This window comes from Salmo salar, chromosome ssa01 (assembly GCF_905237065.1).
Source record: "Salmo salar chromosome ssa01, Ssal_v3.1, whole genome shotgun sequence".
Taxonomy (NCBI): Eukaryota; Metazoa; Chordata; class Actinopteri; order Salmoniformes; family Salmonidae; genus Salmo; species Salmo salar.
This window is the reverse complement of record NC_059442.1, coordinates 4,784,673-4,806,916: the sequence shown is the minus strand read 5'-3', so window position 1 is coordinate 4,806,916 and position 22,244 is coordinate 4,784,673. Positions and strand designations below refer to the sequence as shown.

Here is a 22,244-nt window from a genome sequence, read left to right as displayed (position 1 = left end):
ATGGTGACCAGATATTGTCAGGGTATATTTTGCTCTCGGGATTAATTTTGATTGCGTACTTGGACACAATGCTCCATTTTTAAAGGTAATTTCCGATATATAGCCGACATAATGCAGCGTTTTAGCATTCGGACTCTGCGGATGTGTGAACATAGTGTGATCGGATTGAATCCCGTCCTTAGTAATGTCACGTTCTATTTCCTGTTTTATTCTGTCAGTGTCCTCGGGTATCTTGATAGTTGCACATATAATGAAATATTATTGTATTTTGTTGTTATTATTATTTATCAGAGAGAAGGACATTGAGATGGACGCGCTGACACAGAAGTGCCGGACCCTGGTGTCGGTGCTGCAGGCAGGAGACTCTGGAGGAGTCAGCTCCAACCAGTTTGAAGAGCTGCTGCAGGAGAGGGACACACTGAAACAACAGGCAAGATAAGATTTTAGCATTTTATTGTCTTGGTTTTTATAGAAATGTGCCTTGTTTCACAAAACAAGACAAACTCCTTACAGGATATAAAAACAACAACAGACAATAACAGGAAAAACATGACCTGAGTAAAAACATTATTCACGTCACAGATCAGGAGTCACACAGATGTGTGTATTGTAGTGTGTGTGTATTGTAGTGTGTGTATATTATATTTAACCTTTTGAGTCATGCAAAGACACAAGGTCTCTTTTATAGATGACTGCTGTAATTAATAGTATTTTATTAATGTGCAGTATAGTATGTGCAGTATAGTATGTGCAGTATAGTATGTGCATTATTGTACTGTATGTATTGTACTGTATGTATTGTACTGTATGTATTGCCATTGTCCAGGTGAACAGTGTGTGAATCGAGGTGTGTGTGTGTAGGTATTGTAATTTCGTGATGTGTGACTGTATTGTAATGTATCCAGGTGAAAAAGATGGAGGAGTGGAAGATGCAGGTGATCACCACAGTAAAGAACATGCAGCATGAATCTGGCCAGCTGGTAGAAGAGCTCCATAACCTACAGGGACAGGTAACCATCATAATATATTATAATAATGAATCATATGTAATATAATGAATCTGGCCAGCTGGTAGAAGAGCTCCATAATCTACAGGGACAGGTAACCATCATAATATATTATAATAATGAATCTCTATGTAATATAATGAATCTGGCCAGCTGGTAGAAGAGCTCCATAACCTACAGGGACAGGTAACCATCATAATATATTATAATAATGAATCATATGTAATATAATGAATCTGGCCAGCTGGTAGAAGAGCTTCATAATCTACAGGGACAGGTAACCATCATAATATATTATAATAATGAATCTCTATGTAATATAATGAATCTGGCCAGCTGGTAGAAGAGCTCCATAACCTACAGGGACAGGTAACCATCATAATATATTATAATAATGAATCTCTATGTAATATAATGAATCTGGCCAGCTGGTAGAAGAGCTCCATAACCTACAGGGACAGGTAACCATCATAATATATTATAATAATGAATCTCTATGTAATATAATGAATCTGGCCAGCTGGTAGAAGAGCTCCATAATCTACAGGGACAGGTAACCATCATAATATATTATAATAATGAATCATATGTAATATAATGAATCTGGCCAGCTGGTAGAAGAGCTCCATAACCTACAGGGACAGGTAACCATCATAATATATTATAATAATGAATCTCTATGTAATATAATGAATCTGGCCAGCTGGTAGAAGAGCTCCATAACCTACAGGGACAGGTAACCATCATAATATATTATAATAATGAATCTCTATGTAATATAATGAATCTGGCCAGCTGGTAGAAGAGCTCCATAATCTACAGGGACAGGTAACCATCATAATATATTATAATAATGAATCTCTATGTAATATAATGAATCTGGCCAGCTGGTCGAGGATCTACAGGTAACTATGATGATTACTGTTCTCTCTGCTACCGCACGGTAAGCGGTACTGGAGCGCCAAGTCTGGGACCAAAAGGCTCCTGAACAGCTTCTACCTCCAAGCCATAACACTGCTGAACAGTCAATCAAATGGCTATTTACATTGCCCCCCCCCCCCCTTCTTTTATATATACAGTTGAAGTTTACATACACCTTAGTCAAATACGTTTAAACTCGGTTTTTCACAATTCCTGACATTTAATCCTAGTAAAAATTCCGTGTCTTAGGTCAGTTAAGATCACCACTTTATTTTAAGAATGTGAAATGTCAGAATAATAGTAGAGACAATGATTTATTTCAGCTTTTATTTCCTTCATCACATTCCCAGTGGGTCAGAAGTTTACATACAGTCAATTAGTATTTAGTAGCATTGCCTTTAAATTACTTAACCTTGGTCAAATGTTTCAGGTATCCATCCACAAGCTTCCCACAATAAGTTGGGTGAATTTTGGCCCATTCCTCCTGACAGAGCTGGTGTAACTGAGTCAGGTTTGTAGGCCTCCTTGCTCGCACACGCTTTTTCAGTTCTGCCCACACATTTTCTATAGGATTGAGGTTAGACTCAGTTACACCAGCTTTTTTCAGCTGTTCAGCTATTTTGATATAGGACTCGTTTTACTGTGGATATAGATACTTTTGTACCTGTTTCCTCCGGCATCTTCACAAGGTCCTTTGCTGTTGTTCTGGGATTGATTTGCACTTTTCGCACCAAAGTACGTTCATCTCTGGGAGACAGAACGCGTCTCCTTCCTGAGCGGTATGACGGCTGCGTGGTCCCATGGTGTTAATACTTGCGTACTATTGTTTGCACAGATGAACGTGGTACCTTCAGGCGTTTGGAAATTGCTCCCAAGGATGAACCAGACTTGTGGAGGTCTACAATTTTATTTCTGAGGTCTTGGCTGATTTCTTTTGATTTTCCCATGATGTCAAGCAAAGAGCCACTGAGTTTGAAGGTAGGCCTTGAAATACATTCACAGGTACACCTCCAATTGACTCAAATGATGTCAATTAGCCTATCAGAAGCTTCTAAAGCCATAACATCATTTTATGAAATTTTCCAAGCTGTTTAAAGGCACAGTCAACTTAGTGTATGTAAACTTCTGACCCACGGTGTGTGTGTGAACATTTAATCTGAAGGAAGTGTACGATTAAACCCTTGGCTGCCATGGGATCACGTCTCTATTTAACCAGGTAACTCTGATCTTCATTTCTCCAGGTGAGTGAGAACCTGAGGAACCGAGAGAGCGACAACGAGGTGTTAAAACAGGCCGTGACCAACCTGAAGGAGCGAGCCCTTATCCTGGAGATGGATACCAGGAAGCTGAAGGTAGGTAGCCCAGTGGCTGGGTTCACTTCCTCAAGACATTTCCCTATTGTTGGGCCCTTGAGGAAGACCCTTAACATCTGCTCGTGTCAACTGTGTGTGTGTGTGATGTGTGCTGTCTGGGGTGGCGCTGGTGAGAAGGAGCAGAAGACACATTTTCCTTGTTGGCTGAAACCTGGACCATAAAGTTGTGTTGTATTGAAGGATGAGAACGAAGCTGTGGCCCAGCGGAGCAGGGAGAAAGGAGTTCAGAGTTCAGAGCCCTGCAGGAGACCAAGGAGCGCCATGTCGGAGAAGGCTGCCGCCATGCAGAAGATGCTCAAGGACAGAGAACAGGTTTATTCGTAATTTACAGATCTTATACATGTGAATGACTGTCTGTTCCCCATATTTAGCTTTTAGTAATAGATAACGTCTAGTGAAGAATGACAGAGAAATGCAGTCAAATTTCAAAATAGACTATTAAATAGTTTAAATGCATTATTGGTTAAATATTTTCACTAACAGATTATTATATAATGTTTTTCTTTCCTGACCCCTTTACGTTGATCTGTTTCCCAGGGCAACGGTCGGTGGTCAGGGGAGCTGAACCAGCTTCTGAATGAGCTGAGGTCCATGCAGGAGAAAGCTGTGGCCTTCCAGCAGGAGAGAGACCAGGTCATGCTGGCACTCAAACGGAAACAGATGGAGACCACAGCCGTACAGACTGAGGTAGGATGGCTGGACGCACGCACACACACACACACACACACACACACACACACACACACACACACACACACACACAGACTGAGGTAGGATGGCTGGACACACACACACACAGACTGAGGTAGGATGGCTGGACGCAGACGTACAAACCATGAATACAAACTAGTGACCTTTCGGTGAAATTCGCCATTTTGAATCCAAAATAGGTGACCTACGTGATTCGTGTTGATCCGAAGATAACATTTTGGCGGGGGTTGGATGACGTTACGGCTGTAAGCGAACGAGTGATGCGCGTTTGGAGCAAAACTGGCTGTATCCAAGGCTCAGCCAATCGTTCACATAACAACAGAATGCATCACCCAACTGAAGAGAGAAGAGACAACCAACTTCCAAGTTATAGCATCAACGCCGCGGTCTCTGGTAAGAGCGGGAGAGTGGAAAGGCAGTTTGTCAGTTACAGCAGCGCGTCCCCCTGAACGATAACGAAGCGGTAACATTAGAGCGGTAGAGTGGTAACGTTAGAGCGGTAACGTTAGAGCGGTAACGTTAGAGCGGTAGAGCGGTAACGTTAGAGCGGTAACGTTAGAGCGGTAACGTTAGAGCGGTAGAGCGGTAACGTTAGAGCGGTAACGTTAGAGCGGTAGAGCGGTAACGTTAGAGCGGTAACGTTAGAGCGGTAGAGCAATAACGTTAGAGCGGTAACGTTAGAGCGGTAGCGTTAGAGCGGTAGAGCGGTAACGTTAGAGCGGTAGAGCAATAACGGTAGAGCGGTAGAGCGGTAACGGTAGAGCGGTAGAGCGATAACGGTAGAGCGGTAACGTTAGAGCGGTAGAGCGGTAACGTTAGAGCGGTAGAGCGGTAACGTTAGAGCGGTAGAGCGGTAGAGCGGTAACGTTAGAGCGGTAACGTTAGAACGGTAGAGCGGTAACGTTAGAGCGGTAGAGCGGTAACGTTAGAGCGGTAGCGTTAGAATGGTAGAGCGGTAACGTCAGAGCGGTAGAGCGGTAACGTTAGAGCGGTAGAGCGGTAGAGCGGTAACGTTAGAGCGGTAACGTTAGAACGGTAGAGCGGTAACGTTAGAGCGGTAGCGTTAGAATGGTAGAGCGGTAACGTTAGAGCGGTAGAGCGATAACGTTAGAGCGGTAGAGCGATAACGTTAGAGCGGTAGAGCGGTAGAGCGGTAACATGTTAGAGCGGTAGAGCGATAACGTTAGAGCGGTAGAGCGGTAACGTTAGAGCGGTAGAGCGATAACGTTAGAGCGGTAGAGCGGTAGAGCGGTAACGTTAGAGCGGTAACGTTAGAGCGGTAGAGCGATAACGTTAGAGCGGTAACGTTAGAGCGGTAGAGCGGTAACGTTAGAGCGGTAGAGCAATAACGGTAGAGCGGTAACGTTAGAGCGGTAGAGCGGTAACGTTAGAGCGGTAGAGCGGTAACGTTAGAGCGGTAGAGCGATAACGTTAGAGCGGTAGAGCGGTAACGGTAGAGCGGTAACGGTAGAGCGGTAACGGTAGAGCGGTAACGTTAGAGCGGTAGAGCGGTAACGTTAGAACGGTAGAGCGGTAACGGTAGCGCGGTAACGGTAGAGCGGTAACGGTAGAGCGGTAACGGTAGAGCGGTAACGTTAGAGCGGTAGAGCGGTAACGGTAGAGCGGTAGAGCGGTAACGTTAGAGCGGTAACGTTAGAACGGTAGAGCGGTAACGGTAGAGCGGTAACGGTAGAGCGGTAGAGCGGTAACGTTAGAGCGGTAGAGCGATAACGTTAGAGCGGTAACGTTAGAGCGGTAGAGCGGTAACCTTAGAGCGGTAGAGCAATAACGGTAGAGCGGTAACGTTAGAGCGGTAGAGCGGTAACGTTAGAGTGGTAGAGCGGTAACGTTAGAGCGGTAGAGCGATAGCGGTAGAGCGGTAACGGTAGAGCGGTAACGGTAGAGCGGTAACGGTAGAGCGGTAACGTTAGAGCGGTAGAGCGGTAACGTAAGAACGGTAGAGCGGTAACGTTAGAACGGTAGAGCGGTAACGGTAGCGCGGTAACGGTAGAGCGGTAACGGTAGAGCGGTAACGTTAGAGCGGTAGAGCGGTAACGGTAGAGCGGTAGAGCGGTAACGTTAGAGCGGTAACGTTAGAACGGTAGAGCGGTAACGGTAGAGCGGTAACGGTAGAGCGGTAGAGCGGTAACGTTAGAGCGGTAACGTTAGAACGGTAGAGCGGTAATGGTAGAGCGGTAACGGTAGAGCGGTAGAGCGGTAACGTTAGAACGGTAGAGCGGTAACTGTAGAGCGGTAACGGTAGAGCGGTAGAGTGGTAACGTTAGAGCGGTAGAGCGGTAACGTTAGAACGGTATAGCGGTAACGTTAGAACGGTAGAGCGGTAACGGTAGAGCGGTAACGTTAGGTGAGACGCCTGACCATGGAGACCGGGGTGACGAACCGTACTTCATCAGCTGTAACCGAAAAACAACTGGCATTTGGAAAGTTTGAGGTGAGGGAGAAAGGTGGTGGAACAAGTAGAGGATAGGGGTTGGGTAGGATATGGGGTAGCCCCCCCAGGGTAGGATAGAGGGTTGGGTTAGGGTAGGGTAGGTTTAGAGTGGGGTAGGTTAGGGTAGGGTGAGGGTAGGGTAGGGTGAGGGTAGGGTTAGGGTGGGGTAGGGTAGGGTGAGGGTAGGGTCGGGTAGGGTAGGGTGAGGGTAGGGTGGGGTGGGTTAGGGTAGGGTGGGGTAGGGTAGGGGGTAGGGTAGGGTGGGGGTGGGGTGGGGGTAGGGTGGGGGTAGAGTTAGGGTGAAGGTGGGGCAGGGTAGGGTGAGGGTGGGGCAGGGTAGGGTGGGGTAGGGTGAGGGTAGGGTGGAGGTGAGGGTGGGGTAGGGTGGGGTGAGGGTAGGGTAGGGTTAGGGTGGGGTGGGGTAGGTTGGGATTAGGGGTAGGTTGGGGTTAGGGTAGCGTGGGGTAGGTTAGGGTAGGGTGGGGTTAGGGTAGTGTGGGGGGGTAGGTTGGGGTGGGGTAGGGTTAGGGTGGGGTTGGGGTAGGGTAGGTTAGGGTTGGGTAGGTTAGGGTTGGGTATGGTTAGGGTAGGGTAGTGTGGGGGGGTAGATTAGGGTGGGGTAGGGTGGGGTTAATTTAGTATATGAATAATAATATTGTTAGTAGACAATTCACTATTATTGTCAGGCCTTAAATATACTTAAGTATCAAAAGTAAAAGTAAAAACGAAGCATTTGTGTTTTGTGAGTCTGCCAGATCAGAGGCAGTAGGGATGTTCTGTTGATAAGTGTGTGAATTGGACCATTTTCCTGTCAGAAGTGCCAGGCCTTGGTGTCGGGAGATCCACAATACTTTTTGAGATGATATTTTATAAGAGCAGCTGGAGCTCCAGCAGTAAAACCGGTACTCAGATCCCAGGTCAACCACTGACTATTGGTAAAGATCTAACACCTCTCTGACTCGTCCCCCTCTGTCTGTCTCTCTCTCGCTCTGTCTCTCTCTCTGTCTCTCTTTCTGTCTCTCTCTCTGTCTCTCTGTCTCTCTTTCTCTCTCTGTCTCTCTCTCTCTCTCTCTCTGTCTCTCTCTCTCTCTCTCTCTCTCTCTCTCTCTCTGTTTTCTCTCTCTCTCTCTCTCTCTCTGTTTTTCTCTCTCTCTCTCTCTCTGTCTCTCTGTCTCTCTCTCTCTCTCTGTTTCTCTCTCTCTCTCTCTCTGTTTCTCTCTCTCTCTCTCTCTGTTTTTCTCTCTCTCTCTCTGTCTCTCTCTCTCTCTGTCTCTCTCTCTGTCTCTCTCTCTCTCTGTCTCTCTCTCTCTGTCTCTCTCTCTCTGTCTCTCTCTCTGTCTCTGTCTCTCTCTCTCTCTCTCTCTCTGTCTCTCTCTCTCTCTGTCTCTCTCTCTCTCTCTCTCTCTCTCTCTCTCTGTTTCTCTCTCTGTTTCTCTCTCTTTCTCTCTCTCTCTTTCTCTCTCTCTCTCTCTCTCTGTGTCTCTGTCTCTCTCTCTCTGTCTCACTCTGTCTCTCTGTCTCTCTCTCCCTGTCTCTCTCCCTGTCTCTCTCCCTGTCTCTCTCTCTGTCTCTCTCTCTCTCTGTCTCTCTCTCTCTGTCTCTCTCTCTGTCTCTCTCTCTCTGTCTCTCTCTCTCTGTCTCTCTCTCTGTCTCTCTCTCTCTGTCTCTCTCTCCCTCTGTCTCTCTCTCTCTGTCTCTCTCTCTCTCTCTCTGACTCGTCCCCCTCTGTCTGTCTCTCTCTGACTCGTCCCCCTCTGTCTGTCTCTCTCTCTCTCTCTCTCTCTCTCTCTCTCTCTCTCTCTCTCTCTCTCTCTCTCTCTCTCTCTCAGCTGCAGCATGTGAAGGACAGAGAGCAGCGGTTAAAGTTGGAGCTGGACCGGCTACGTTAACCACCTGCTGGAGATAGAGGACACCTACACACGGGAGGCCCTCGCCGCCGAGGACAGGGAGGCGGAGCTACGTAGGAGGGTCACGCTATTGGACGACAGACTGGCTACATCCTTCAGTCAGGTGGAGAGCACCAGGTAGATGTAAAGGACATTGAGTTACTTGCATAGCGATTTTACCTTTTTCTTCCTGATTCAGTTTATACCGAGGCTCGAACTCAGGGCCTCTGCCACGCAAACACACAGGATTTGTCTCCTGAAGCGTCTTTACCCAAAAGCAAGATATTCACGCCACCGAAAAGCAAGCTATTCACGCCACCGAAAAGCAAGCTATTCACGCCACCGAAAAGCAAGCTATTCACGCCACCGAAAAGCAAGCTATTCAAGCCATCGAAAAGCAAGCTATTCAAGCCATCGAAAAGCAAGCTATTCACGCCATCGAAAAGCAAGCTATTCAAGCCATCGAAAAGCAAGCTATTCACGCCAACGAAAAGCAAGCTATTCACGCCACCGAAAAGCAAGCTATTCACGCCACCGAAAAGCAAGCTATTCACGCCAACGAAAAGCAAGCTATTCACGCCAACGAAAAGCAAGCTATTCACGCCATCGAAAAGCAAGCTATTCACACCACCGAAAAGCAAGCTATTCACGCCATCGAAAAGCAAGCTATTCACGCCTTCGAAAAGAAAGCTATTCACGCCACCGAAAAGCAAGCTATTCACGCCATCGAAAAGCAAGCTATTCACACCATCGAAAAGCAAGCTATTCACGCCACCGAAAAGCAAGCTATTCACGCCATCGAAAAGCTAGCTATTCACGCCTTCGAAAAGAAAGCTATTCACGCCACCGAAAAGCAAGCTATTCACGCCATCGAAAAGCAAGCTATTCACACCATCGAAAAGCAAGCTATTCACGCCACCGAAAAGCAAGCTATTCACGCCTTCGAAAAGAAAGCTATTCACGCCACCGAAAAGCAAGCTATTCACGCCACCGAAAAGCAAGCTATTCGGCAGTGCAAGTGGAGACAGGCTGAGGAGTGAGTGACCGGGGCAGCTGACTGTTCCCTGGCAACCTGGTTCCTAACACACAGGTGTGAAGTAGCCTTCTGCAGTAGGACAATAGACTCGCTGAGGCCAGGGGTTGATATCCTACCTTAGCTGTAAGAAGACACAAAGTTTGTCTCTTATTTCCCAGGGCCAGAAGGAGGGTTCTGAGTGGTACTCATGGGCAACTGTAAGGGTTTCCTACAATATTTATATATTTATTGTCTAATATTGTTCCTCCTTCACGACGTGTAGCCACTAGGCCAACAAAGTAATTAATCTTTTCCTTCATCTTCCTCCTCTCTTCTTCTTTCTTCTTCGTGTAGCCACCAGACGTCTTTCCAGGTGGAGTCTCTCCAGGAGCAGCTGAGTGGAACGGTGAGGCCCTGATTCAGCTCAGAGCAGCACGGGACCAGGTCAACCAGTACGCCGTGTCCCTGTCCAACCTCCAGATGGTGCTAGAGCAGTTCCAGCAAGGCAAGCTCACTGGCCTCCACTCCTTCTAGACTACTTCTCTCCAGCCCCATGTGCTGGAATGAGAGTGAATTCAACAATACCATTTTTTTTATTGAACTTCGTAGGGAATCAACTAAATGTATTGAACTTAGTAAGAAATCAGCTAAATGTATTGAACTTAGTAAGAAATCAGCTAAATGTATTGAACTTAGTAGGGAATCAACTGAATGTATTGAACTTTAGTAGGGAATCAACTGAATGTATTGACCTTTAGTAGGGAATCAACTAAATGTATTGACCTTTAGTAGGGAATCAACTAAATGTATTGACCTTTAGTAGGGAGTCAACTAAATGTATTGACCTTTAGTAGGGAATCAACTAAATGTATTGACCTTTAGTAGGGAATCAACTAAATGTATTGAGCTGTAGTAGGGAATCCATGAATTTATTGTAAGACATGAAGGAAATGCATCAGTGATGCAAATTCTGTAATCACATGAGCGCTGCCTAAACATCTCCAACCAAACAATGATCTCTGGCTGGTGCACAGTTGAATTAAAGGTTAACCTCTCTTGGGTATGTGGGACGTGACCGTCCCACCTGCGGGACACACTATTCAACAGCCAATGAAATAGCAGGGCGGCAAATTCAAAACAACAAAAATCTCATGATTCAAATTTCTCACACATACAAGTATTATACACCATTTTATAGATAAGACTCTCGTTACTCCAACCACATTGTCCGATTTCAAAAAGGCTTTACGGGGCGAAAGCAAAACATTAGATTATGTTAGGACACCACCTAAACAAGAAAAGCCACACAGCCATTTTCCAAGCAAGAAGAGGCGGCACAAAAAACAGAAATACAGCTAAAATTAAGCACTAACCTTTGATGATCTTCATCAGATGACACTCATAGGACTTCATGTTACACAATACATGTATGTTTTGCTCGATAAAGTTCATATTTATATCCAAAAACCCCATTTTACATTGGCCCGTAATGTTCAGAAATGTTTTTCCTTCAAAAACTTCCTGTGAATGAGCACATCAATTTATAGAAATACTCATCATAAACGTTGATAAAATATTAAACTGTCTCTCTCTGTCTCTCGCTCTCTCTCTCGCTCTCTCTCCTCTCTGTCTCTCGCTCTCTCTCTCTGTCTCTCGCTCTCTCTGTCTCTGGCTCTCTCTGGCTCTCTGTCTCTCTGTCTCTCTGGCTCTCTCTCTCGCTCTCTCTCTCGCTCTCTCTCTCTCTGTCTCTCTGTCTCTCTGTCTCTCTGTCTCTCTGTCTCGCTCTCTCTCTCTCTGTCTCTGTTTCTGTCTCTGGCTCTCTCTGGCTCTCTGTCTCTCTGTCTCTCTCGCTCTCTCTCTCGCTCTCTCTCTCTCTGTCTCTCTGTCTCTCTCTCCCTCTGCTCTCTCTCTGTCTCTTCTTTATTGTCTGTCTCTCTGTCTCTCTGTCTCTCTCTCTCTCTCTCTCTCTCTCTCTCTCTCTCTCTCTCTCTCTCTCTCTCTCTCTCTCTCTCTCTCTCTCAGATTAACCTAGATGAGGCTAACACAGCTCTGGACTCAGCCACCAGACTCACTGACCAGCTGGACCTGATGGAAGAGCAGTAAGAGGAGCTTAAGAGACAAGGTCAGGGGGGTTGGGGGTGTCAAGGCCTCACCGATCCAGTCAGCTGCTCCTGGAGAGAGATTTTAAGTGTTATTGTCATGTTCACAAGTACAGTGAAATGCCTTTCTTGCAAGTCTCTTTCCCAAACAATGCCGTATTCAATATCAATAGTATAAAAGTCAGGTTGACTTTATCTGGCTATAAAAGTCAGGTTGACTTTATCTGGCTATAAAAGTCAGGTTGACTTTATCTAGCTATAAAAGTCAGGTTGACTTTATCTGGCTATAAAAGTCAGGTTGACTTTATCTGGCTATAAAAGTCAGGTTGACTTTATCTGGCTATAAAAGTCAGGTTGACTTTATCTGGCTATAAAAGTCAGGTTGACTTTATCTGGCTATAAAAGTCAGGTTGACTTTATCTAGCTATAAAAGTCAGGTTGACTTTATCTAGCTATAAAAGTCAGCTTGACTTTATCTGGCTATAAAAGTCAGCTTGACTTTATCTGGCTATAAAAGTCAGGTTGACTTTATCTAGCTATAAAAGTCAGGTTGACTTTATCTGGCTATACAAGTCAGGATGAGTATGGGGCTTGTGCCACAGACAAATAGAGTTTTGGCCCTACTGGTCATGTTCCAGGACAATTGTTCCTATCCGTCTCCGAAGGACCAGACAATTTTTTTACCACCTCTCTAGGTTTCTTCCTAGCTTCCTCTCTAGGTTTCTTCCTAGCTTCCTCTCTAGGTTTCTTCCTAGATTCCTGCCTTTCTAGGGAGTTTTTCCCTAGCCACTACTGCTTTAGTTCAACTTAATATCAAGTACTGGTGTATACTTTAAGGCAAGGAAATTAGTACTTGGATACAACATCAAATTACTTCAACAGGAAATAGTTTGTCATAATGCTTCTACATCTGCTTCTACATCTGCATTGCTTGCTGTTTGGGGCTTTAAGCTGGGTTTCTGTATAAGCACTTTGTGACATCTGCTGATGTAAAAATAGGGTTTTATAAATACATTTGATTGATTGTTTTAGGCTCAGATTTGATACAGTGGGCAAGGCTTTGGGATTGGTCCCCTGGGTCGGTCTTTATAAAGCTCATAGATCCAACCCCGGGTCGGTCTTTATAAAGCTCATAGATCCAACCCCAGGTCAGTCTTTATAAAGCTCATAGAACCAACCCTGGGTCAGTCTTTATAAAGCTCATAGATTCAACCCCGGGTCGGTCTTTATAAAGCTCATAGATCCAACCCCGGGTCAGTCTTTATAAAGCTCATAGATCCAACTCTGGGTCAGTCTTTATAAAGCTCATAGATTCAACCCTGGGTCAGTCTTTATAAAGCTCATAGATTTAACCCTGGGTCAGTCTTTATAAAGCTCATAGATCCAACCCCGGGTCAGTCTTTATAAAGCTCATAGATCCAACCCCGGGTCGGTCTTTATAAAGCTCATAGATCCAACCCCGGGTCAGTCTTTATAAAGCACATAGATTCAACCCTGGGTCAGTCTTTATAAAGCTCATAGATCCAACCCCGGGTCAGCCTTTATAAAGCTCATAGATCCAACCCCGGGTCAGTCTTTATAAAGCACATAGATCCAACCCCGGGTCAGTCTTTATAAAGCTCATAGATCCAACCCCGGGTCAGTCTTTATAAAGCTCATAGATCCAACCCTTTTCATTCGTAAGGCTGCAGTTTTGAGTAATGTTGTATCTGCCTATATCTTGAAATATTGACTCCACTGTGTTATAATGAAACAGTCATTGACTCCACTGTGTTTGTTTCCACTGTGTTATAATGAAACAGTCATTGACTCCACTGTGTTATAATGAAACAGTCATTGACTCCACTGTGTTTGTCTCCACTGTGTTATAATGAAACAGTCATTGAAACAGTCATTGACTCCACTGTGTTATAATGAAACAGTCATTGACTCCACTACGTTATAATGAAACAGTCATTGACTCCACTGTGTTATAATGAAACAGTCATTGACTCCACTGTGTTATAATGAAACAGTCATTGACTCCACTGTGTTATAATGAAACAGTCATTGACTCCACTATGTTATAATGAAACAGTCATTGACTCCACTGTGTTTGTTTCCACTGTGTTATAATGAAACAGTCATTGACTCCACTGTGTTATAATGAAACAGTCATTGACTCCACTACGTTATAATGAAACAGTCATTGACTCCACTGTGTTATAATGAAACAGTCATTGTCGCCACTGTGTTATAATGAAACAGTCATTGACTCCACTGTGTTATAATGAAACAGTCATTGACTCCACTGTGTTTGTCTCCACTGTGTTATAATGAAACAGTCATTGAAACAGTCATTGACTCCACTGTGTTATAATGAAACAGTCATTGACTCCACTACGTTATAATGAAACAGTCATTGACTCCACTACGTTATAATGAAACAGTCATTGACTCCACTGTGTTATAATGAAACAGTCATTGTCTCCACTGTGTTATAATGAAACAGTTATTGTCTCCACTGTGTTATAATGAAACAGTCATTGTCTCCACTGTGTTATAATGAAACAGTCATTGTCTCCACTGTGTTATAATGAAACAGTCATTGACTCCACTGTAAAAAGTATTGTCTCCACTGTGTTATAATGAAACAGTCATATGTTAATGAAACAGTCATTGACTCCACTGTGTTATAATGAAACAGTCATTGTCTCCACTGCGTTATAATGAAACAGTCATTGACTCCACTGTGTTATAATGAAACAGTCATTGACTCCACTGTGTTATAATGAAACAGTCATTGACTCCACTGTGTTTGTTTCCACTGTGTTATAATGAAACATTCATTGTCTCCACTGTGTTATAATGAAACAGTCATTGTCTCCACTGTGTTATAATGAAACAGTCATTGACTCCACTGTGTTATAATGAAACAGTCATTGTCTCCACTGCGTTATAATGAAACAGTCATTGACTCCACTGTGTTATAATGAAACAGTCATTGACTCCACTACGTTATAATGAAACAGTCATTGACTCCACTGTGTTATAATGAAACAGTCATTGTCTCCCAACCCAACATGTGTCTTTAATCAGCTGATTTCTGTCTGGATCAAACACCTGTCCTCCTCACCTGCTGCTGTAGCTAGAGATGTTCTGGGTGATATGCATTCCTGTTCCATGCCCTGCTGTTTCCTGTCTGTACATTTCATACCTGTTTTCATCGCCAAGTTCCTCTTTGAAAACCGGTCTGCTTTTTTCATTCTTTCTACAGTAGCTGTAACTAGGCTTTCCTTGAGTCCCAAATGGCACCCTATTCCCTATATAGTGCACTACTTTTGACGAGTCCCCATAGGGAATAGGGCATCATTTGGCATGCTGTCCCAAGTATTTTGTGCCAGGTTCCCCAGTCTAAGCTCAAGGCCTAGCCAGTGTAGTCTGGTCAAATACTGTGCCCTGTGTAGGAAGGTGAGGTGCCATTTCATTTGGGATGCAGCCAGTGATGGAACTTAAAGTAACTGTCCAGTATTTCCAGATGTCTGTGAAATATGGCCTACAGGCCTCCCAAGTGGCACAGCGGCCTAAGGCACTGCATCTCAGTGCTTGAGGCATCACTACAGACCCGGGTTTGAGCCCAGGCTGTGTCTCAACCGGCCGTGACCGGGAGTCCTATAAGGCGGTGCACAATTGGCTCAGCGTTGTCCGGGTTTGGCCGGGTTCGGCTCACTTCCTCTCCTGATTCACCAATCAAAAGACTTGATCAGTTCGACTGACTTCCTGGCTAAACAAGCACTGCGATAAGAAGCAGCAGAGGCATGTTTCGGAGGAAGCAGCAGAGGCATGTTTCGGAGGAAGCAGCAGAGGCATGTTTCGGAGGAAGCAGCAGGGGCGTCTTTCGGAGGAAGCAGCAGAGGCGTGTTTTGGCGGAAGCAGCAGAGGCGTCTTTCGACGGAAGCAGCGGGGCATGTTTCGGAGGAAGCAGCGGGGCATGTTTCGGAGGAAGCAGCAGAGGCGTGTTTCGGAGGAAGCAGCAGAGGCGTGTTTCGGCGGAAGCAGCAGGGGCGTGTTTCGGAGGAAGCAGCAGAGGCGTGTTTCGGGGGGAAGCAGCAGGGGCGTGTTTCGGCGGAAGCAGCAGGGGCGTGTTGCTCGGCGAAGCAGCAGAGGCGTGTTTCGGCGGAAGCAGCAGAGGCGTGTTTCGGAGGAAGCAGCAGAGGCGTGTTTCGGCGGAAGCAGCAGAGGCGTGTTTCGGCGGAAGCAGCAGGGGCGTGTTTCGGCGGAAGCAGCAGGGGCGTGTTTCGGCGGAAGCAGCAGGGGCGTGTGAGCTCGGCGGAAGCAGCAGGGGCGTGTTTCGGCGGAAGCAGCAGAGGCGTGTTTCGGAGGAAGCAGCAGGGGCGTGTTTCGGCGGAAGCAGCAGAGGCGTGTTTCGGCGGAAGCAGCAGAGGCGTGTTTCGGCGGAAGCAGCAGAGGCGTGTTTCGGCGGAAGCAGCAGGGGCGTGTTTCGGCGGAAGCAGCAGGGGCGTGTTTCGGCGGAAGCAGCAGGGGCGTGTTTCGGCGGAAGCAGCAGAGGCGTGTTTCGGCGGAAGCAGCAGGGGCGTGTTTCGGCGGAAGCAGCAGGGGCGTGTTTCGGAGGAAGCAGCAGAGGCGTGTTTCGGAGGAAGCAGCAGGGGCGTGTTTCGGCGGAAGCAGCAGAGGCATGTTTCGGCGGAAGCATGTCTCGATGTTCAACTCTCCCAAGCTCGCTGGGAGTCGCTGCGATGAGACAAGGCCATAACTTCGGATTGGACACCACGACATTGGGAGAAAAAAAGGAATCAATTCCTGACGAAACGAAGAAAAGGACTTGATGATTAGTTGACAACTAGAATCATGTCTGTTGAATTATTCAAATACATGGGATGGCTGTGGGTCCCCGAGGAGAGGTCTGAAAACCCCTGGTCTGGAGTCCAACTACGTTACCCAGTAGACATCTGGCAATTCCATTCCAGAATGTTCTACAGTCCCATTTCACATGTTGTTATCAGCCAACCGCTCAAATAACACAAATGGAGTAAATCACATTATTATAGTAACTGTGCTAACACTACAGGAATCAATCCCCCAGGAATAGAGGTTCCCACATTCAGTCTGCATTCTCAGACACACACACACACACACACACACACACACACACACACACACACACACACACACACACACACACACACACACACTGTAAGCTGCAGTGGTCTACTGATTTTGCTATCAGCTGTAGACAGGGTTATTACATCATAATACATTCTCACACACCTACACCACCTCTTGTCTGTTTTTCATTCACTACAGGAATCCAAATGTGTGAGCTGTGATCGGTATCCTTTTAGTTGAACTGGTTAAAGGCTGTGAACTGGTTAAAGGCTGTGAACTGGTTAAAGGCTGTGAACTGGTTAAAGATTGTGAACTGGTTAAAGGCTGTGAACTGGTTAAAGGCTGTGAACTGGTTAAAGGCTGTGAACTGGTTAAAGATTGTGAACTGGTTAAAGGCTGTGAACTGGTTAAAGGCTGTGAACTGGTTAAAGGCTGTGAACTGGTTAAAGGATGTGAACTGGTTGGTTAAAGGCTGTGAACTGGTTAAAGGCTGTGAACTGGTTAAAGGATGTGAACTGGTTGGTTAAAGGATGTGAACTGGTTGGTTAAAGGCTGTGAACTGGTTAAAGGCTGTGAACTGGTTAAAGGCTGTGAACTGGTTAAAGGCTGTGAACTGGTTAAAGGCTGTGAACTGGTTAAAGGCTGTGAACTGGTTAAAGGCTGTGAACTGGTTAAAGGCTGTGAACTGGTTAAAGGCTGTGAGTGGTATCCGTTTAGTTGAACTGGTTAAAGACTGTGAACTGGTTAAAGGCTGTGAACTGGTTAAAGGCTGTGAACTGGTTAAAGGCTGTGAACTGGTTAAAGGCTGTGAGTGGTATCCGTTTAGTTGAACTGGTTAAAGGCTGTGAACTGGTTAAAGGCTGTGAACTGGTTAAAGGCTGTGAGTGGTATCCGTTTAGTTGAACTGGTTAAAGGCTGTGAACTGGTTCCGTAAAGGCTGTGAACTGGTTAAAGGCTGGAGGGGTTGAACTGGTTAAAGGCTGTGAACTGGTTAAAGGCTGTGAACTGGTTAAAGGCTGTGAACTGGTTAAAGGCTGTGAGTGGTATCCGTTTAGTTGAACTGGTTAAAGGCTGTGAACTGGTTAAAGGCTGTGAACTGGTTAAAGGCTGTGAACTGGTTAAAGGCTGTGAGTGGTATCCGTTTAGTTGAACTGGTTAAAGGGGCCATCTGGTTTGTGGACCGTCGGAAGGCCAACATGCCCTGATCTGCACCTCTGAATGAATCTTTATTTTGGCACGGCTGTCTGTTACACAAATATGTGTCAACCTTTTAGTCCCATCAGTCAGACTTAACTGTTCAATGTATCCACGCTAGCCATGCTTCAGACTTCTGGGAAGCTGCAGAGCATTGAAATGAAGTGTGTGTGTGTGTGTGTGTGTGTGTGTGTTACAGTTGACGTGAGGCAGGAGATGTTGGAAGAAGCTCAGGACAAGTTGACGAACCTGCTGAATAGCACAGAGGGTAAAGTAGACCAGTAAGTCCAATGCTACACTGACTTGAGTAGATTTTAAAGGCAGACTCGGCGTTATCATGTTGTCACAAGCGACACCGCAGATTTCTGAGATGAGCGCGATGCAAAACTGTGGCCTTCCCTGTGGCTCAGTTGGTAGAGCATGGTGTTTGCAACGCCAGGGTTGTGGGTTCGATTCCCACGGGGGACCAGTACAAAAAAAAAAAAAAAATGCATGAAATGAAATGTATGTATTCACTACTGTAAGTCGCTCTGGATAAGAGCGTCTGCTAAATGACGTAAATGTAAATGTGGCTCTCACACACACACACACACACACAGTGTTGCTTCACGCTGCTACAATGTGGTAGCTACGGCAACAAAACAGTGGAGAAGTTTAGCTTTCGCGCCTCAATGCTCTTAGTTGTTAGTGAAAACGGACAGATAATGTTGTTTTACTACCTTTAAAAAAATAAAAATAATAATCTCGTTCTTCTCTCATGTAAGTTGATCAGAGGTCGTGATTAGGAAGCATGTGTACTGGTGATTAGCGTTAACGACATCTTAAATTGCAATTCAATTCTAAAACGAGTATAAAGCATGAGTTGTTAGTGAAATGAACCACATGTTGAAGAAAATGACATCTGTTATCATCCACCGTAGTATATAGCTATATATGGGTAGGTCATATTAATAGAGCTGTATGTACTAGAGAGGGTAGGTCGTATTAATAGAGCTGTATGTACTAGAGAGGGTAGGTCGTATTAATAGAGCTGTATGTACTAGAGAGGGTAGGTCGTATTAGTAGAGCTGTATGTACTAGAGAGGGTAGGTCGTATTAATAGAGCTGTATGTACTAGAGAGGGTAGGTCGTATTAATAGAGCTGTATGTACTAGAGAGGGTAGGTCGTATTAGTAGAGCTGTATGTACTAGAGAGGGTAGGTCGTATTAATAGAGCTGTATGTACTAGAGAGGGTAGGTCGTATTAATAGAGCTGTATGTACTAGAGAGGGTAGGTCGTATTAATAGAGCTGTATGTACTAGAGAGGGTAGGTCGTATTAATAGAGCTGTATGTACTAGAGAGGGTAGGTCGTATTAATAGAGCTGTATGTAGTAGAGAGGGTAGGTCATATTAATAGAGCTGTATGTACTAGAGAGGGTAGGTCGTATTAGTAGAGCTGTATGTACTAGAGAGGGTAGGTCGTATTAATAGAGCTGTATGTACTAGAGAGGGTAGGTCATATTAATAGAGCTGTATGTACTAGAGAGGGTAGGTCGTATTAATAGAGCTGTATGTACTAGAGAGGGTAGGTCGTATTAATAGAGCTGTATGTACTAGAGAGGGTAGGTCGTATTAATAGAGCTGTATGTACTAGAGAGGGTAGGTCGTATTAATAGAGCTGTATGTACTAGAGAGGGTAGGTCGTATTAATAGAGCTGTATGTACTAGAGAGGGTAGGTCGTATTAATAGAGCTGTATGTACTAGAGAGGGTAGGTCGTATTAATAGAGCTGTATGTACTAGAGAGGGTAGGTCGTATTAATAGAGCTGTATGTACTAGAGAGGGTAGGTCGTATTAATAGAGCTGTATGTACTAGAGAGGGTAGGTCGTATTAATAGAGCTGTATGTACTAGAGAGGGTAGGTCGTATTAATAGAGCTGTATGTACTAGAGAGGGTAGGTCGTATTAATAGAGCTGTATGTACTAGAGAGGGTAGGTCGTATTAATAGAGCTGTATGTACTAGAGAGGGTAGGTCGTATTAATAGAGCTGTATGTACTAGAGAGGGTAGGTCGTATTAATAGAGCTGTATGTACTAGAGAGGGTAGGTCTTATTAATAGAGCTGTATGTACTAGAGAGGGTAGGTCGTATTAATAGAGCTGTATGTACTAGAGAGGGTAGGTCGTATTAATAGAGCTGTATGTACTAGAGAGGGTAGGTCGTATTAATAGAGCTGTATGTACTAGAGAGGGTAGGTCGTGTTATTTTGTCTGCCCAGACGTCCTGTCCAGGGGGTTGTACTTCAACCTCAAGCTGCCTCACACTACAGAAACAGAGATCCTCCGGCCCCTTTGGGCCTTTCTGGCTCGGACAAGGCTTACCTACTTTTTATTCTGTCTGCTCAGGGCTCTGATGCGGAACCTGTTCATGGGGTACTTCCACACCCCGAAACCCAAACGCTCTGAGGTGCTGAGGCTCATGGGTAGTGTCCTGGGACTAGACATGGCTGAGGTCAACCAGGTGAAACATTCTTCTTCTCCTCTTTACTCTCTCTGCTCTTCTCCTCTTTACTCCCTCTGCTCTCTTCTCCTCTTTACCTCTCTGCTCTTCTTCTCCTCTTTACTCCCTCTGCTCTTCTTCTCCTCTTTACTCCCTCTGCTCTTCTCCTCTTTACTCCCTCTGCTCTTCTTCTCCTCTTTACTCCCTCTGCTCTTCTCCTCTTTACTCCCTCTGCTCTTCTTCTTCTCTTTACTCCCTCTGCTCTTCTTCTCCTCTTTACTCCCTCTGCTCTTCTTCTCCTCTTTACTCCCTCTGCTCTTCTTCTCCTCTTTACTCCCTCTGTTCTTCTCCTCTTTACTCTCTCTGCTCTTCTTCTCCTCTTTACTCCCTCTGCTCTTCTTCTCCTCTTTACTCCCTCTGCTCTTCTTCTCCTCTTTACTCTCTCTGCTCTTCTTCTCCTCTTTACTCCCTCTGCTCTTCTTCTCCTCTTTACTCCCTCTGTTCTTCTCCTCTTTACTCTCTCTGCTCTTCTCCTCTTTACTCTCTCTGTTCTTCTTCTCCTCTTTACTCTCTCTGCTCTTCTTCTCCTCTTTACTCCCTCTGCTCTTCTTCTTCTCTTTACTCTCTCTGCTCTTCTCCTCTTTACTCTCTCTGCTCTTCTTCTCCTCTTTACTCCCTCTGTTCTTCTCCTCTTTACTCCCTCTGCTCTTCTCCTCTTTACTCTCTCTGCTCTTCTCCTCTTTACTCTCTCTGTTCTTCTTCTCCTCTTTACTCTCTCTGCTCTTCTCCTCTTTACTCTCTCTGCTCTTCTTCTCCTCTTTACTCTCTCTGCTCTTCTCCTCTTTACTCTCTCTGCTCTTCTTCTCTTTACTCCCTCTGCTCTTCTTCTCCTCTTTACTCCCTCTGCTCTTCTCCTCTTTACTCCCTCTGCTCTTCTTCTCCTCTTTACTCTCTCTGCTCTTCTTCTCTTTACTCTCTCTGTTCTTCTCCTCTTTACTCTCTCTGCTCTTCTTCTCCTCTTTACTCCCTCTGTTCTTCTCCTCTTTACTCTCTCTGCTCTTCTCCTCTTTACTCTCTCTGCTCTTCTTCTTCTCTTTACTCCCTCTGCTCTTCTTCTTCTCTTTACTCCCTCTGCTCTTCTTCTCCTCTTTACTCCCTCTGTTCTTCTCCTCTTTACTCTCTCTGCTCTTCTTCTCCTCTTTACTCTCTCTGCTCTTCTTCTCCTCTTTACTCCCTCTGCTCTTCTCCTCTTTACTCCCTCTGCTCTTCTCCTCTTTACTCTCTCTGCTCTTCTTCTCTTTACTCTCTCTGTTCTTCTCCTCTTTACTCTCTCTGCTCTTCTTCTCCTCTTTACTCCCTCTGTTCTTCTCCTCTTTACTCCCTCTGCTCTTCTTCTCCTCTTTACTCTCTCTGCTCTTCTTCTCTTTACTCTCTCTGTTCTTCTCCTCTTTACTCTCTCTGCTCTTCTTCTCCTCTTTACTCCCTCTGTTCTTCTCCTCTTTACTCTCTCTGCTCTTCTTCTCCTCTTTACTCTCTGCTCTTCTTCTTCTCTTTACTCTCTCTGCTCTTCTTCTTCTCTTTACTCCCTCTGCTCTTCTTCTTCTCTTTACTCTCTCTGCTCTTCTTCTCCTCTTTACTCTCTGCTCTTCTTCTCCTCTTTACTCTCTCTGCTCTTCTTCTCCTCTTTACTCCCTCTGTTCTTCTCCTCTTTACTCTCTCTGCTCTTCTTCTCCTCTTTACTCTCTCTGCTCTTCTTCTCCTCTTTACTCTCTCTGCTCTTCTTCTCCTCTTTACTCTCTCTGCTCTTCTTCTCCTCTTTACTCTCTCTGCTCTTCTTCTCCTCTTTACTCCCTCTGTTCTTCTCCTCTTTACTCCCTCTGCTCTTCTTCTCCTCTTTACTCTCTCTGCTCTTCTTCTCCTCTTTACTCCCTCTGTTCTTCTCCTCTTTACTCTCTCTGCTCTTCTCCTCTTTACTCTCTCTGCTCTTCTTCTCCTCTTTA

The 22,244-nt window shown here is 45.4% G+C and overlaps 1 pseudogene; it reads left to right on the top strand.

Moving 5' to 3' along the window:
* Positions 1-22,244, top strand: part of LOC106590074 (thyroid receptor-interacting protein 11-like) — a 48,752-nt pseudogene that overhangs the window by 12,518 nt on the left and 13,990 nt on the right.